The sequence below is a fragment of the Branchiostoma floridae genome, chromosome 8, assembly GCF_000003815.2.
Source record: "Branchiostoma floridae strain S238N-H82 chromosome 8, Bfl_VNyyK, whole genome shotgun sequence".
Classification (NCBI taxonomy): domain Eukaryota; kingdom Metazoa; phylum Chordata; class Leptocardii; order Amphioxiformes; family Branchiostomatidae; genus Branchiostoma; species Branchiostoma floridae.
This window is the reverse complement of record NC_049986.1, coordinates 16,516,911-16,533,075: the sequence shown is the minus strand read 5'-3', so window position 1 is coordinate 16,533,075 and position 16,165 is coordinate 16,516,911. Positions and strand designations below refer to the sequence as shown.

The following is a 16,165-nucleotide window of genomic DNA, read 5'->3' as shown; positions in this document are numbered from 1 at the left end:
GATTGTGTGGACTGTCATCGTGAGAGCCCCGTCCTGAGTCTAAATGTAGACGTATTTGCACGCCATTGTTTCAGTGAAAATCTCCTATTGCAATATAATGGCTATAGCAATATAATGTGTTTATCTAGTATCATGTGTTACACTTGGTGTGCGTCATTCATCAAGCTTGCGTGCTCTTGCAAAGAAAGGACGTCCTACTTCCCCTTTTATGGACAAGCGTAAAAAAAGAACAATTTGAAAAAGTCAACGATTTGTTCACGGCTCCATTCGAACTCTGCACATCTAGACATTGGTGAGACCAGGTGTATAAAATCATTGTTAGGGACTTGACGATATTTACCGGGAGGGAGGGCTGGTGCAAAATGGGTCTGGTAAAAAAAATTCTATGGCCCTCCCCTTGCCCTCAAATTTTTTTTCTAATAGGAGGTAATGTACTTATCTTTGTTTATAAAATGTATGTGTATCAGAACGTGTAATATTCAAACCCTCAAAACTATCTTAAAACTCATCGAATTATTGAGGCATAATTCTATCAGGCTGTCATCCTGACCCACCAGTCTTATATCGGCCTGAGACGGTAGTCAAAGTTTGAAGGTCACACGACTATGATATTGAAGGCAATGTCCGCCAGCAGTGTCCCTCCGGATGATCCAATCTTCCACAACCCCAGCTCGCAGCTGGGGCCCGTCTCAATCACTGATCAATACAGTCCCAAAATATGCCTCTCTGCTTCACTTATCAGCTTAGCATTTCAGTAGCGTTGTTCGTGGTCGAGCCTGAATGAATTGAACCTCTAGAAGCCCTTTCGCTTGGCTAGCGTGATGGCCAACAGCCCTAAGTCTTGAGAATTGGAAACATTCTAATACTGATGATTGGAAACATTCTAATCCCGATGATTGAAAACATTCTAATCCTGATGATTTATGCAGATGTACTAACGGGCCAATTATTCAAACACCGAAATCTGTCTGTTACCATGGGGTTGGAGGCTACGATGATTCGACTTCATATTGACCGACAATCACAAGCTCCTATTGGATGAATTTTCAGAATCTTGGGCTCCTGTTGGTTAATGATGAAAAGGTTCATTCGAGTCAGGGAGTGTTGGACCACAAGCTCCAATTGACTAGGCCCCAAAATGCCCCAGCGAGAGGTTGAGTGCACATAGGGAATCTTTTCACCAACAGCTCAAGATGGATTTCATCGGGTCTTATTCTTCCCTTCAGCTTTAGAGAATGCTACCAGTATTTCCCTTGAATGTAGGTCTTCTTGATGATCAATATTCTAAATAGCTGCACACATCACAGCAGCAAAACATGTATGTCTCCTGTGGTGAGGTCCTGAGACACGGCCGGAGTTTAAAGTAAACACAGGATTAAAAGTTTGGCTTCGCTGCTGAAACAGATGTTGCCACGATTGGTGTCAAGCTAATTGTGGATCCAAAGGTGATGTTGGTCAAACACACGAAATAAACGAGATACGAACTAAAGAAACGTCTACGTTTAATGTTGGTGAGTACGAGGAATTGTTTGCACCAAAAGAGAAAATTTGCATATATGATAAGTAGTCTAAGAATTTCCTATATCGACATTAGTCCTGGTCCATACAGGTACCGAAAGATTAGACATAAAATGGTCTACATCCTACAAATTGGCAACCATATTTTTGTGTGAATATGTTGCAATTTATCATATTCTTTACTTAAGGAAAGATATATCAATCCTCTCCACTTTATACATTGATTGCGGGAAATCGTCTAGACGTAACATCGTCACTGAGCGGAACATCAACCCAGAGAGACGCATCAAATCAATTTGTCTCATCGCAGAGAAATGCGTCACCACAGAGGAAATACCGATGGTCCAGGTTGAAATCATTACGTTTTAGAAACACGGTTTACATACGAATGGAACTAGCATGGTATTTTCTACACCAGTGGCAGATATCTAGTTTATACAAATAATTAATATATAGAAAATAAACTCGACACAAAAGGTTTGGAATATCAACTTTGGTTGATCATATTTCTGTTGTTTCTGCATCAACTTCAATGCACTATATGTCTATAGAACTCGTGCGGTTCTCCTTGCCGCCACCACGATTTGATTTGGCCATCCAACTACCGAAAGGGTAGATATACTCTACTCAAGTGTGCCAAAACAAGCGTATACTCTGTATACCAAACGTGACAAGAAAGGATGGCTGATTAAATCACTGACACACTTACCAATACCAACAGGACGATACAGTGTTGAACAGAATCAGGGAAATTGGCGCACTTCTTTTTGGTGACCCACAAGAAGGCCTGGTGCTCGTTTCTTGAGTTTACAATCATTATAAGTTTAATACCATAACAAATTGAACCAAAAAGCTTTCTATTGATGTATAATACATTGAAATTCATGCAGAAATAAAGGAAATATGATATAGCAAAGTTGATATTCCAATCTTTTTGTGCCGAATTTATTATTAATCCAGTGAGTGAGCCAATAGTCGGTCTCTTTTAACAAACAATGCTATATATTCTTATGATGAGCAGAATTAGGACATCACCTTAAGGTTAAGACATCCATTCCTTGTCAGGTCTCTGGGAGATATCTAACTCAATTATCTAATTCAGCAATTATTCCATTTGATGAAAGTACTGTGCAATCCCAATAGATGTATTGACTTTACTATATAATCTATAGAGGAACAGTTAGGCTCAATCCAAGCATAATACGACCTCCATTAGAGCATAACAATTGTGATTGGCCAAAATGGCCCCCTCATACTAAGTCGACCAGGTCAGTTTAACTGAAAATTGACTTTACCGCACAGTTAGAACTTCCCTGCCCTGTCATATCACATGCAGGGAGTGACGTACATTTGTATGAAAGTACTGACGTACTTGTACTGGATCGAAGATGAAAGCTGTAAAGAATTTCCCTGTGTACCCTTGATATCAGGTAGTATTGCATATAAAATATTTAAACAACTATGTACTGTACATTTACAATTTACTCCCTTACCAAGGCTTTATCTACCTTATCCCAGAATATAAGTAGATTCTTGAAAATCATACGCCTGTTTTTAACAAATTTAAAGAATTGTACAAACATTTTTGCATAAAATCCTACCTCTCTGTGACCACAAATGACCAATGCAATAGCCTCTCTCATCTGAGGTAAAGCACTCAGTCATTCATTTAGGTTTATGGCATGTTGATAATCATATAGGGTCTTCCATGTAATGGACCTGGCATTCCAACCAGTACGTGAAAGGGTTATTGGTTTCCTGTAATTGGATCAATGGTACTGCTTAAATAGCGCTCTGCCATCCGCCCACCCACGGGAATGTTCAAACTACTATTATTCTCTATCATAAGTACTCCAGCACACGGGGTGCCCGACACTTTGCACTCTCTTAGCCTTGTCGAGACTACTAAACATAGACACAACAAAAATGGTCTTTTTTCTTTTATTTCAGTGCGGGTGACCTAATATCTGCGTGTGCCATTTTCAAGAATGGATGGTTTTATATCCATCTTTGCTCAAACGCAGATGCTTAAAACATAGAGTATCATACAATCATGACAAATGATATCTGCCGAAGACCGATTCTCCTTCTTCGAGACAAATCTCATTGACTTTATGGAATATCGAACAAGGTGCGTAGTTTTCTATTTCTCTGGAAAAGATCCACAATCATTATTTTTCTTTCCAGTAGATCCACACATCAATCATTACTTTTTGTTTTCGGTACTTTAAGAGATTTCTATCTTACTTTTATAATAATATGTTGCTGCGATATGCACGTAAGTGCTCAATATCAACGGCAACATTTTGCTTGTCAACGGCTAGAGCACTTCCCATACGATGATTACGATATATTCAGCTTATGTTGTGAAAGTGTTTGAGGCTTGTTTTGTTACAGACATTCTCCGTCTCATGGTTAGCTCTTTTTAACACTACTCTTCCGCCCAGCAGGACTCCATGACATTCCTTTCCGAGGTGGAATAGACCGTAAGATATGATTGCATAAAGAAACTCTTCTTCCTGAAGGTCAAAATCACTCTTACAGCTGCCATCTGTGGTCACGACCTTTACTAAAGGATAAGCCTTTGTACATCCGGTCAGATTTCCGCCTTTAAAAGCGAGGCAGTCTAATGTAATGGTGCTGTACGGTTGCTGCCTCCAAATGCTGCACCTCATCCAGAGAGTTGACCGATGGATAAATATGGCAAGAGGCTTTTCGAGCAGATTCAACGCACAATTTGTCAGTGAATGCTGCTGAGACGCACATATCAACACTTCTGCGTTTCTCTTCTGCGAAGTTTGTAGCAGAGGATAAGGATTCGCATTCAGTATATCATTTTCAGTCCACATCTCTGTCTGAGAGAGTGTAGACTTTTACCTTAAGGTACGTTTTCTTAGACTGATCACTGGGCACTGGCTGGCACACCATACGCGTAAGGGTTGTGGGCTACCCTTTTAATCGCACCCAAAATAACAAATCAGTTTTGTCGCTAACGTTACATAAAACATTTTATGAGAGCATTCACAATATAAAGTAAAGACAAAGTACCAATTTTACGGCATGCTAATGTACAGGTATTTGTTTTCTTTGATGACTCTGCCATCCCTACAATTAAACATAGCGTTTCGTTCATAACGTTGAATTTTAATGTGGCATTAAAAGTATCATCGTCAACAATGGATAATGGGTGGAATTAATAGAAAGTACGAAAAATACATAAACCCCCTGTGATCACTGTTCATGGGTGGTTTTATGATCAGGCGCGCACTTAGTCGTGGATAAATCCACAAAAATTGAACCGTAATAGGATCCACCGTTATTGGTGCTCTGATAAATGGCGTATCTTAGTGACAAATCTGAATGAGATAAAAGGTAAAGACAGTCTCTAGAAGGAAGTAATATCATCAATGGGCCCACAAAATACAGTAATTATTCAAACACTGCAGGCTAAGCGTGAAGTAATAGAAAACATATTTCAATGTTTATGTGATTTCATAAGAAAACAACATTGTGATGTAAAATACGTTTTTTCGCAAGTTCTTGGCTGAAGGCCAATCTTAAGCCATGCTATTTAGAAAGGCAAATATTGAAGAGATTAGGTAAACATTAAGTTGCGGCACTTAGACGTCGAACAAGTGTAACGACAAGAAGGCCCTCAAGATATAACGACGTACACTAGAAGATTGTTATATCATTGTTCATTGTTAATTGGCCACATCGTCTGGAGTATTATTGTTGCAACATGATTTCGTCAGAATGGGCTAAAGAATGAAGATGAGTATTATCATTTTCATAGAATGTATTACCCTCATACAATATCCATAGAAAATTCGCCATAGATTCTCAAAAGGGCGTTAACAAAATTACACGACTGTCCTCCCCTTAATACATGCAGGAGACTGGTGAAAGGTTATTCAAAGGTTACAGGCCGCCTACTCTGTCCGCTCGATGACGTTTCAGTCGATCCATTAGCAGCGTTGCCGATGTTTGGCTAAAAATAAAAGGCACGTGGCTTACCTTGTAGCTAAGCCTACACTTTACGGTATCCGTTGTAATCCCCTTAAATGGACGCACAATAATAATACCTATGACATTGCATATGCCTTTAACATTATTATCAAATGTAAAGCCCTTTATTCTCATCTACATGTAGCATGAATGGTGAAAGCTAGGACGCAAAAAACAACAAAATATCGAATATGATTTTTTCAAGAGCGACATATATTGTCGTGACATCTTTACGACATATCTGTATGTCCTATAATAAAAAATAATAAAGAATCTGAATGTCATCTTATCAAATTGGTAACTACAGCAAGATGATATAGTTTTGCGTGAAGTTTGACTCATCTTTGCTTGTAGTCCTTTTACGACCAGCGCCGTAAGCAAAGGATTTTCCATGTTCAAAACAATGATGATAAACATCCATGTAAATATATGTGGCGGACGTATAAATTGGAAATTGCAGTAAACAGAAAGCCAACGCAGGTTATGTATGCATCTTAAAAAACCTATTCTAGACCGAAACCTTCCATAAAAACACCATCCAACAACCCTTTATACGACCATAGGAAAAGTTCTTCATCCTTGAAAACTACGAGTGCATAAATACCCGATAACGTGAATATGAAGACTCGTAAACTTTCCTTAGGAACATCCACAATAGGGCTTAGGAGACAGGTAAAAAGGTCCTAATCAGCGAAGTGACCAAGCCTCCCACCATGGCCAATTTCACATCCATCTGATTGTAGTCTCATATGGACGCCACCTGTTCAGGGCCACTGTCAATCAATAACCGTAATGGAAAACAGTGATTTGACGTGTCAGGATGGAAATTAGAAGCCATCAACAGCCCATTACTATGATGAGATTGGTCCCGCCTAACCACCAACCACGTGTTCCACAAAGTTTAACCAAGCACAAAATGGTAGTGGGCAGCAGTGGAGGACTGCGTGCCATGGCGGCAAATCGATCCTGCTTATTACATCTCGCAGACGTTATTCAGGGAATTATGAATTGGCATGAGCAATAGCCGGTGCAATGGCCTAGTGGGTAGAGTGTTCGCCTTGCATTCGGAAGGTCGTGAGTTCGATCCCGGCCGAGTCATACCAAAGACTATAAAAATGGTACATGCTGCTTTCTCTGCTTAGCACTCAGCATTCGGGAAAGAGTGTGGAAGTTGAACACACACCACTACCAGTGGACTAGCCCCCTGCTGTAGTGATTGCGTTGTGTGTGGCCCAGGGCTAACGAAACAGAGATGGGCACCGCCCTATGCGCCAGAAATGGGCACTGCCCTTGGCGCGGGAAGGGTTTAACCATGAGCAATCACCAATAATAGAAGGTAGGTCTGATGTGCGTTTACAATGTATGTGGCAGAGAGATGGGAGACCTTCCACAGCATTATTTGTGATAGTCTATATTACAGTTGATGTATTTCACATTCAATAGCACCTCTCAAAGATTGTAAACCTTATACCAGGAAATCAGAAAGGGAACGAATGCCATAAATCCACCTCGATTTCAGAGGACCCATACTACTCTTGAATCCAATGTTTCGCTCGTGGGTTTTTGTGAGGCAATGGACTGGAATTCTACAAATCTGCGTCTGTAAAGTTTTGTAAGATAGTGGTCGTAGATAACCGGGCCAAAGGTGGCGATACAACTACAGAAACTAGGAAGAATAGCTGACATGTCCAGCTAATTTGGGATCTAAAAAAGCCAAGTCAATCGATTTGTTACAAACTTACAATATAAAATTTGTTTTTGACAGAAAATGACAAAATTTTAAACAGCATACACACAACTGAAGTTTGATTAGCTTGGGATAGCTTTCGAGACGAACTCTTTGTCAACCCGGAAATGTCATCTTGGAGTTTCTTTGTCACGTGACGATTGATGGACATTGTCCATATAAAGATTGCAAGTATATTGGACCTTATGAACGATACCAGACTATTATAAGCTGAATGTGGAATACAATGCAATACGTATAACGTTACACCTGCATCTCAACATCTGTATACAAACTCACACTGCAAAGTTTTTTGCGATGTTTGGGTATAATGAACAGTGTAAAACTCATCTAAATACTGAAGACAATACAACTACAGCGATTGATTTCTGAAACCTATACACCACTGCACCTGGAAGAAAGCTAATAAAACGCTGTCCTACTCATACAGATTATGCCATAAGATCCATGGCAACGATATTACCAATAGCCTACAGAGACTCATTGACAGGCTGCAATATAAACATTTCATTAAAACCAATGAGCCGTAACACAAATGATAGATTGCTGTATTCGTATTCGTATGCGACACAAACGTAGAGATGACCACATTCAATGTTGTACCCATTTTATATATACGGGTATGAGGTTATTTTCCATGGGGATGCTTCCATACATATTCCTACTACAATGTATATTGCAAATGTAAACGCTACCATGCTTTAAGCTATGCAGTTTGAAACCGTGGATTTAGCTTAATTATTCAACCACAACATATGTATGAAATATGTTATGGCCAAATAAACAATATACTATATAACTTATGCATGTCACATGTTTTTGTTAAAATGGTCAGTTTCAGACATTCAGTTTGAAGAAAATGCATTTGCCTATTTCATTTGCAGGTGGGACAAATCTAGCTTTATATGTTTCCTATTTCCCATCTTGAATTAAGTGTTCTAAAATTTATCTACGACGTACAAGATATGATATCTTTTCCTCGCCAATTGATAACGTTACATTCTACATTTGCTCTAAAAGGAGACACAACATGCTGTTCACGCCAGCTGAACTACCCCTGTTAATCCCTAGAGACCACGTTTCATACAACATCCTTCTCAAAAGGTATTCAAACTTAGTACGGCACCAGCATACATACAGCCAACGCAATACTATACGGCATAGACATGTCTGAATGTGCACTCTCTGCATATTACTTATGGGGCATCCCCACAACGATGGACAATACTTGAATGCACTGTGCGAGGCCCTTATTACTTTGTTGGTGTGTTTTGTCCCGTAAAAGTGCGCTTCCCTCACACTACTTTACATTTCCGCAGCACTATAATCATGCCTGAGTCGTGAGTTGTGAAGAATGTGGAGACGGTAGGCGCTGAAACAGAGTTGGTTCTCGGGGTCATGAACGGGTCACTTCCGAATGTGTAGCCTGTGGGTGAATTATCTCTCAGAGAGAACATATTTATATCTTATGGGAGGCACTGCGGAAGGAATTCGTCTGGTTCCGATATTTCCGTTGCGCATGTTTTTTTCTCAATTTTGAACCCCGCTATGGGGATTAAGGAGTGGTGATGAGTTATCAGTTAACAGTTCAGAATGGTGACAAACAAACAATCAACAATCAACAAATAATGACTGTTTTCATTAAACCATAAACCCTTTAAGATGGTGATCTTCTTAGATAAAGTGTTCAACATAATTAAGACTTATTTCTAAAAAAACATGATAGAGCTTTCTATTCTATTAGTAGAATTACTGGGACTAAGCTTAGCACCATTTATCTTAGAATATTTCAAAATGCCATCAAAACAACTGGAATGTTATCATAATGTGTGCACAACCTTAAATGTAAAATATCAGCTGATTCCTTAACTTGCGCAGAACGAAGGTAACCTGTACCTTGTCTGAATAAGAATACTTCTCTTCCATCCGTTCCGTGCTCAAGGAGAGGAAGACATAAAACAACATTCTGTAAGTGAGTTAGATTTCTCATATGCCACAGGTCATTCCTCCCCCCACGGCATGTAGAGCACGTTTCGCACATGTCGTTTCGCACAGCTTTTAATCATGATAAATCGGCAGTAGCTGTACCTGCAGTATACATTCTTATGTGGGTCAACTATTCTTCACACGTGCACCATCACAAAGCATTTGTCTATATTTATTTTCACTCCGCGTACCGTAGGTACGCTTCGAGTGAAAATATTGTTTTCATACTGTTTCTTCTTTCTTTCTTTCTCCTGTCGCGACCTTTAAAGTGATTCCTCTCCGTCGTTCCTGGACCAAATGACCTGAAATTTGGCACAAGGGTACAGTGAGCCAATACCCAGACCCGTTTTTCTCATTTTTTTGATAGATACCTTTACAATGATTTTAGGGATGTTTTAAGGTCGTTTTCTGGCCCGGCTGTATATTCATGTCTCCCGTGCCCAGGTATTACGTCCAGATGACTTGAAAGTTGGTATGATACTGCGTGAGATACTTATTAAAAGGACCCCGGTGGCCAAACGTCACTTCAAATCATTTAAAAGCCAATTTGGCGGGGTATCTACGCATATTTTCACCGAGCTCGCGTTTCGCGCGTGTAACCATATATGGTCACGTTTGCACGTGCGTCCGTTGCACCATATATGGTTATGGACGTTTCCGCGCGTGACGTAAGCTGTTTACCTGCAGCTGTGCATTGTGGCTAATTGAATTTAGAAGGGAACCAATATGCGCCCGACACTTAGCGGAAGCGATGACCTGATTGGTCAGCTCGGGTACTATGAGGAAGGGTTTTTCAACTTAGCGGCTGGGAGTACATATATGTCGCCGGGAAGAAGTCCGTTAAAAGTAAGTGAAAAATTGTACTGTTTATCTTAAAATTGGCAACAATACACAAACGCAGTAACAAATTTGGGTAACTTGTCGTCGTTATTGTGTAGTTTTTGTTTGATTTACCCACGTTTAGAGTGTCTGGATAAGCGATACCGTAGCGTCAGAATGCCGCGGTAAGTGGGAGCGCATGCATGGAATATTGTTGCGCTTTGCAGTGACTGATGAGACAGTACTAGTATTGTATCATCAAGCTTTATTGACACGACAAAAAGTACAGTCAATTTTGTATGGCCAACTTTAAACTGCAACGAAAAAAGAAAGAATACAGAGTATGTCTTACAATTCTACTAATTAAACATTATGATATGATTCTACTAATTATCGGTGAAAAGTGTACAGTAGTTCTCTTCCATAGTAACGTTATATGATAGTACAGATTTTCAAGGGCAAATCTACTAGTACAAACGTTACACTATGTTGTGAATTGTCCATTCAGGTTGGTTGTACAAGAATATATGTAATCAGGTGTGGCTTTTTGTCTAATCAACAAAGAAAAAGGATCTTCCTTTTACTCTGGGTGGCAGTACATGAAATTACACAAAGGAAATACTAATTATTGTATTCTATTCTATTTTTTACTGGAGGAAGAGGATACACCACCAGGACTGTTGTGCAGACCGGTGGGGTTGTGCCTTGATAGAAAGTGTCAATTTGACAGAGCTAAATTCGTTATTGGCCGGGTGCTGGAACTCAACTAATTCCACAAAGTCTGGCCTGTCAGAGAACACAATAGACAACTGGCTACAAAGGTGGCACCAACAGACACCAAGGAGAGGATAGCAAAGTCAAGTGCAAGAAGTGTTACTGTGACAGAAACACCAGCTTTATGTATGATTAGGCTATTTGGGACAATATTGTAACTATTAAACTAAGTGACAATTAGAGATATTATTATACCAACCATGAGTTCAAACATTGTATTTCATGACAGATATGAATAAGTTTTGATGACTTTTCAGACACCACGTCATGGTATATGCTGTGTAATTTAGTAATGCACTGTACTACAAACAGTTAATCAGAATAATTAGATAATCATAAACTGATTAGTTTATGTGGAAAATAAATGGGACGTTAAGTTTATAACAGACGTATAATAACTGCAATTGCTGCATCCTTTTTTCAGACAAAAACATGCAAAACATTTAGATATGCAAAACAGACTCCGTGCAAACATACAGTCGCCAATTAGCTTTGTTCATCAATATAATGTATTAGCTGATTAACTCTAAGTATAAAAACAGAATGCGATCCTTTTTGTCTGAATACAATGTGCATAAATTTATATGTATTTGTAATGATAATGTAATTGCAGTGCAGCCATGATATCCAATTGAATTTTTTTTTAAATTGCACTTCGCTAAAAACGGCTAATAAGCATATCTTGGTAAAGAGTTAAAGTGTAGTGAAGTTTGTTTGGAGAGGTCTGCTTGTATGAAGATTAGTAATGATTTTGACAACCTTGAATAAGTGCAGTAATTGCCTTGTGTAAATAAGCAGGAAAACTTTAATCATAACCACACTATTGTCTGCTGTGGGTGCGTAATACCAACGTTTAAGGTCGCATAACGTGTTGCATCTGTAGAAAATTTCCGTTTGTGACATAATTTTTTTTCTTGAAGTAAAACGGTGCTTGCTTTGTTAATGTGTGAAACATTAGCATGCTGTGTGCGTGTTGTAATAAAGAAATAAAAGTTTGATTACCGTACAGTACTCACGTTGGATTTTTCAAGTTCAATTTTGGAAAAGTCCATTTTTGCATAAAGAGGAGAGCGGGGTGAAGATAGCTGAATTTGCTCCTAAGCAAATACCGGCCTTTCTAGTTTATTCATAACTTTTTATGTTGCCATTTATATCGCAAAGGCCTAAAAAATACTACCAAAGCCGACTTAACCCATCATTTTTCTTAGCATTTACGAGAAGAAACATTAATTCAGAAGGTACCATGTGCATACTTCACACCACCAAGCCACAAAGTATAGTGAAAAACGACAATGTCTGACTCTACCAGCCGTTGAGAAGTAGCTTTGCCGGAATAAAGAGATACAACAGATACGAGGGTCACAAAAATAAATGGCTCTACCTTATCGCCCATCAGCCGATCCTTCACATACAAACGTCCTCGCACTTTATCCATGGTAGTGATACATCAAAGACAAGTCGTTGGAAAGTTTGAACTCTCAGCAGTAGGTTGCATTTCTCCGGCCTGTTCTAATGTCCAAAGTGCGTATGAATGGACACAGTGTTTGGTATTAGAGAGAGCAGTGGCTACTGTACATGCCTGTAATTTTAGTAGGAATGGTTGAAGTGGAGCTTAAGAAAAAAGAGACGTCCTCGCTACTTGGCAAACTGCCCACAGCCCCCGTTGTTCCAGCACGTACGCTAGATGTATCAGTTGACCTAGTAAGGCCTCAGTCAAAAATGCATGTCATAAGGAGGGAGAATCCTCTCCACGCACCCGCTCATCAATCATATCACAATCAGATTAGGACGTGACGTACCCTCTGTACTTCCATCCGTCTCCATGCCTGAATACTGGATGTGATCTTAATCAGGGCATGTCTAGATCTCTGCCTTTGACTGGGCTGAGATATGAGCATATCTTGTAACTCAATGTTGGTGGAAGGATGTGACGCATCGTGTTACCATTTACGACAATGGCCTCTACAGGAATGGCGGTCACATACAGCAGAGTTCAAACCCCCACCGCGCTCAGATATCTGGTATTCTGCCAAGATTAGACTGCAGTACATTGTATTTTTGTTTCATTAAAACTGTTGCTTGCATCAGTTCTCGTGTTCCTTGCGTACAGTTTATGCATCTTTTTTTACCTCCATGAAAAATGGAGGTATAGTTTTTGGTGTGTCTGTCTGTGTGTCTGTCTGTGCGTGTTTCCGCATATTTGTGGTCAGCATAATTCTAGAACCTCTGGATGGATTGTAATGATATTTTTTGTCAAAAGCAATCAAAGTTTTACAAAAAATACATTGTACCATACACGATTGCCGAGCAACAAAGTTTGTTCATTCATCCAAAAGCATAATTTTGCCCCCACATACCTCCCCCTTCCGTAAATGGTCAGTTTCATCAGTCCCATCGCTTTATCACTGTGGAGATGGTACAATATTGTAACCTGCCAACCACGACACATTACACAACAGGACGTATATCAGAGCGGGGCTTTCTTATAAGATCGAATACATCTATGTTTCATAAGCACAGCATCTAACTGACCGGTGTTCACGGCAGAAGACGCCGGCCTTTCTTTATGTGTCTGTGTGGGAAGACCGGCGGGGGACAATGTTACATAGAAAAGACATGGTCTAATGTGTGATACAATTGTTGCGCATCCGCATAACAAGGTCAATATACTATAAGTACATTATTCCGAATGCGAGACCAAATCATTCACACATGACTGTACTGTAAACCGTATAATGTTATTGATGATATTTTGTTGTTCTATATCTGTATGGAGCTTAGGAGTTGTTACCATACGTCGTATCCGGTACAATCATCGAGCAATAAAGTTAACGTCCATTCATCTGTCTGTGTGTCAACTTATCTAGTTTACAATAATCCTTAAAGTTGTCATGAGAAAAGGCAACATCCAGTTTGACATTTGACTACAACATGGGTAAGGGGTGGTTGTAAGTCGGCATTGTGCCCGTCCCACTGCTGAGTAAAGTTTGGTGGGCTCTGGTGCACGATGCGATCACGTGCTATAAGCTATCGGACCAACTACAAAGCAAAACACTAGGTCTCTGATCATGACTGAGCCATGATGTGGTGACCCAAGACGACGAGATAAGACCCTTGTGTTTGGAAGCATCAAGGGACATATTTTTGAATATAATACTTATCTTAAATGCTTTGCACCAACACAGATGAAGCTTCGTACAAAAAGCCGTCATTGGCATCGTTATATGAACTGCACACATCTTCCTTCTAAATATATAATTTGCAAATTACTCCACGTTTCTTACAGATTATGGCAAATGTATATTAATTTTATTGCGTTAACTTATTTCTGTTTAAAACTAAAGCATCTGCCACGCATTCTTGTTATCCTTGTTCAGATAAGGCAGCTTTGGGGGTTTGAATATCAATAAATCAGAAAGGCCTAGAACTGAAGAGGGAAAAACGTCATGTGCACGGTTATAGATATTGGGCTATTGTATAGATGCATGCATACCCGCACATACAGAGAGAGAGAGAGAGAGATAACAATGTTTTGACTGTAGAGCCCATATAGTTGAAGATGTCTATGTTCTGCAATAGATGCAAATGCGCTGCAAATGGAGGTACTTTCTATCCCCGAGATGCCATCACTGCACTGGGACCCTGACATCAAAACCTACAATCTACACGGGAAAACAACCAACATGATGGCTAAATCCAGTAAAATAGATCCTCCCTTTCACTCTGAAGGTCATTATCGTAATGTACCAAGCACATTTTCCTATGCCTAACAGTAACACCGATGTTTAGAGTGCACTACTACGAGAGAGTAAGTAGCATGTACAGATACTATCTAGCATGCAAGTAGGCAAATACGAATAACAGCCCTACGCTTTTAATGATTTTATTGCCTTCGTTCCTATTCTAGCTTTCAGAGTAAGCTCACCCTGCAGCAAAGATCCATACGCAGAATTATACGGATAAAAAGATTTTCGTTCTATATGTAATATGCTTTTGTAATATGTTAAAACAATACAAAATATGTTAAGTCTCGGATCTCTTGCACGTCAGCATACACAAGTAATTGGACATGCTATGCACAACAGATACCACAGGAACGCGTTGTACACACCATTTAACATAAAGTCTCTACACCCTATGACTGAACTGTCTTTTGCATCTTCCAACAAAGTAAGGAATCCTATCCATTTATTGAAATTGCAACATGGCAATCCAAGGGACATCCCAGGTAGCAATACTGATATTGAGTGCAATCGAGCATACATACATTATACAGTGGAACATTTATCGCTGATACGAATTCCACATTCTTTCACGTAAGGCAACATAAAGCAGGGTAGGGAATCGACGGACAGCAATTATTGTCAAAATGAACACGAAACAGTTTGACAAATGTACAATTAAGCATGACACTGGCGGAGAAATATTGCTACAATTACAAATGATGTTCAAAACGTTCTGTTGGCGTTGGGGGAACATCTCCCTAGCGTTTGGTATTACAGGAAGATTAACGTTCGGGTAGACTTAGTCCGAATAGGATAAGCCATGCCTGACGAGCTTAACGTTTTCAACTACCAGAGGTACTCGTTTCTGTCTCTCTTCGGACCCGCTAACAGAGGAGTGATAAATAACTGTACGTGATACCCAAGGCTATGGCTGACAGGCTAGGGAGATACTCAGCGGGCGTGACGTTTTACGTAAGGTCACTGTGCGCTCAAGGCTAGAGGGCTGATCATGACTCGCTCGTGACGGGGTATACTCATGACAACTGCTAACGAGCTGGAGACACGTACAACACAAGTACGATAGCGATAACGTACGTACACGTAGAGAAAGATCGCGCACACAGATTCTGGGATTTATCACTTTAAACAGCCTGCTGTCGCAAGCTTTCTACGTAATGTAGTATTTGATTCACGAGCATGACATACAGCTATACCAAAAGAAAATCCACAGAAGCTACATTGAAGAACAGAGTACCACTATCAGCACTGGGGTGCAGATACGGGATTGCCCACGCCAACGTTAAGTGGTCTTACCTTGTCCGGTGCGTATGTTAAAAGAAGCGCCAATACCTCCGAAAAAAACTCAGCGCAGAGCTACATTCCCCGTGTTCACTGCGTTACATGCTTGTATCCCTGTAGGCACGTGGTGTTCACAAGCGGGCTCTGGAATGACGTGAAGTCACGGGTCTTTCCAACTAAATCCTCCGTCCACATATCCAACATGAACAGAACCGCATCCACACCGAGAGCGGGGCGGATATGAACGACTTATCGCACAAGCAAAGGTCAGAACACCTACCTTCTGTGT

General features: G+C 40.0%; 1 protein-coding gene and 1 long non-coding RNA gene across 3 annotated transcripts in view; one reads left to right on the top strand and one right to left on the bottom strand.

Annotated features, from left to right (window-relative positions):
- The window catches only part of LOC118421422 (netrin-G1-like), a 91,166-nt gene extending 75,133 nt beyond the window's left edge, over window positions 1-16,033 (bottom strand). Inside the window, exon 1 of one of the 2 annotated variants that reach the window (XM_035828699.1) lies at window positions 15,892-16,033. The gene's annotated coding sequence lies outside the window, so the exon portion shown is untranslated. Of the gene's footprint in view, window positions 1-12,233; window positions 12,459-15,891 lie in introns of those variants that run through there. The other variant, XM_035828698.1, reaches the window with a different exon arrangement.
- Window positions 10,047-10,978, top strand: LOC118421423. Its single transcript, XR_004831832.1, has 2 exons — window positions 10,047-10,105; window positions 10,735-10,978. It is a non-coding gene; the product is annotated as an uncharacterized LOC118421423 (long non-coding RNA).
- Window positions 16,034-16,165: the final 132 nt, after the last annotated feature.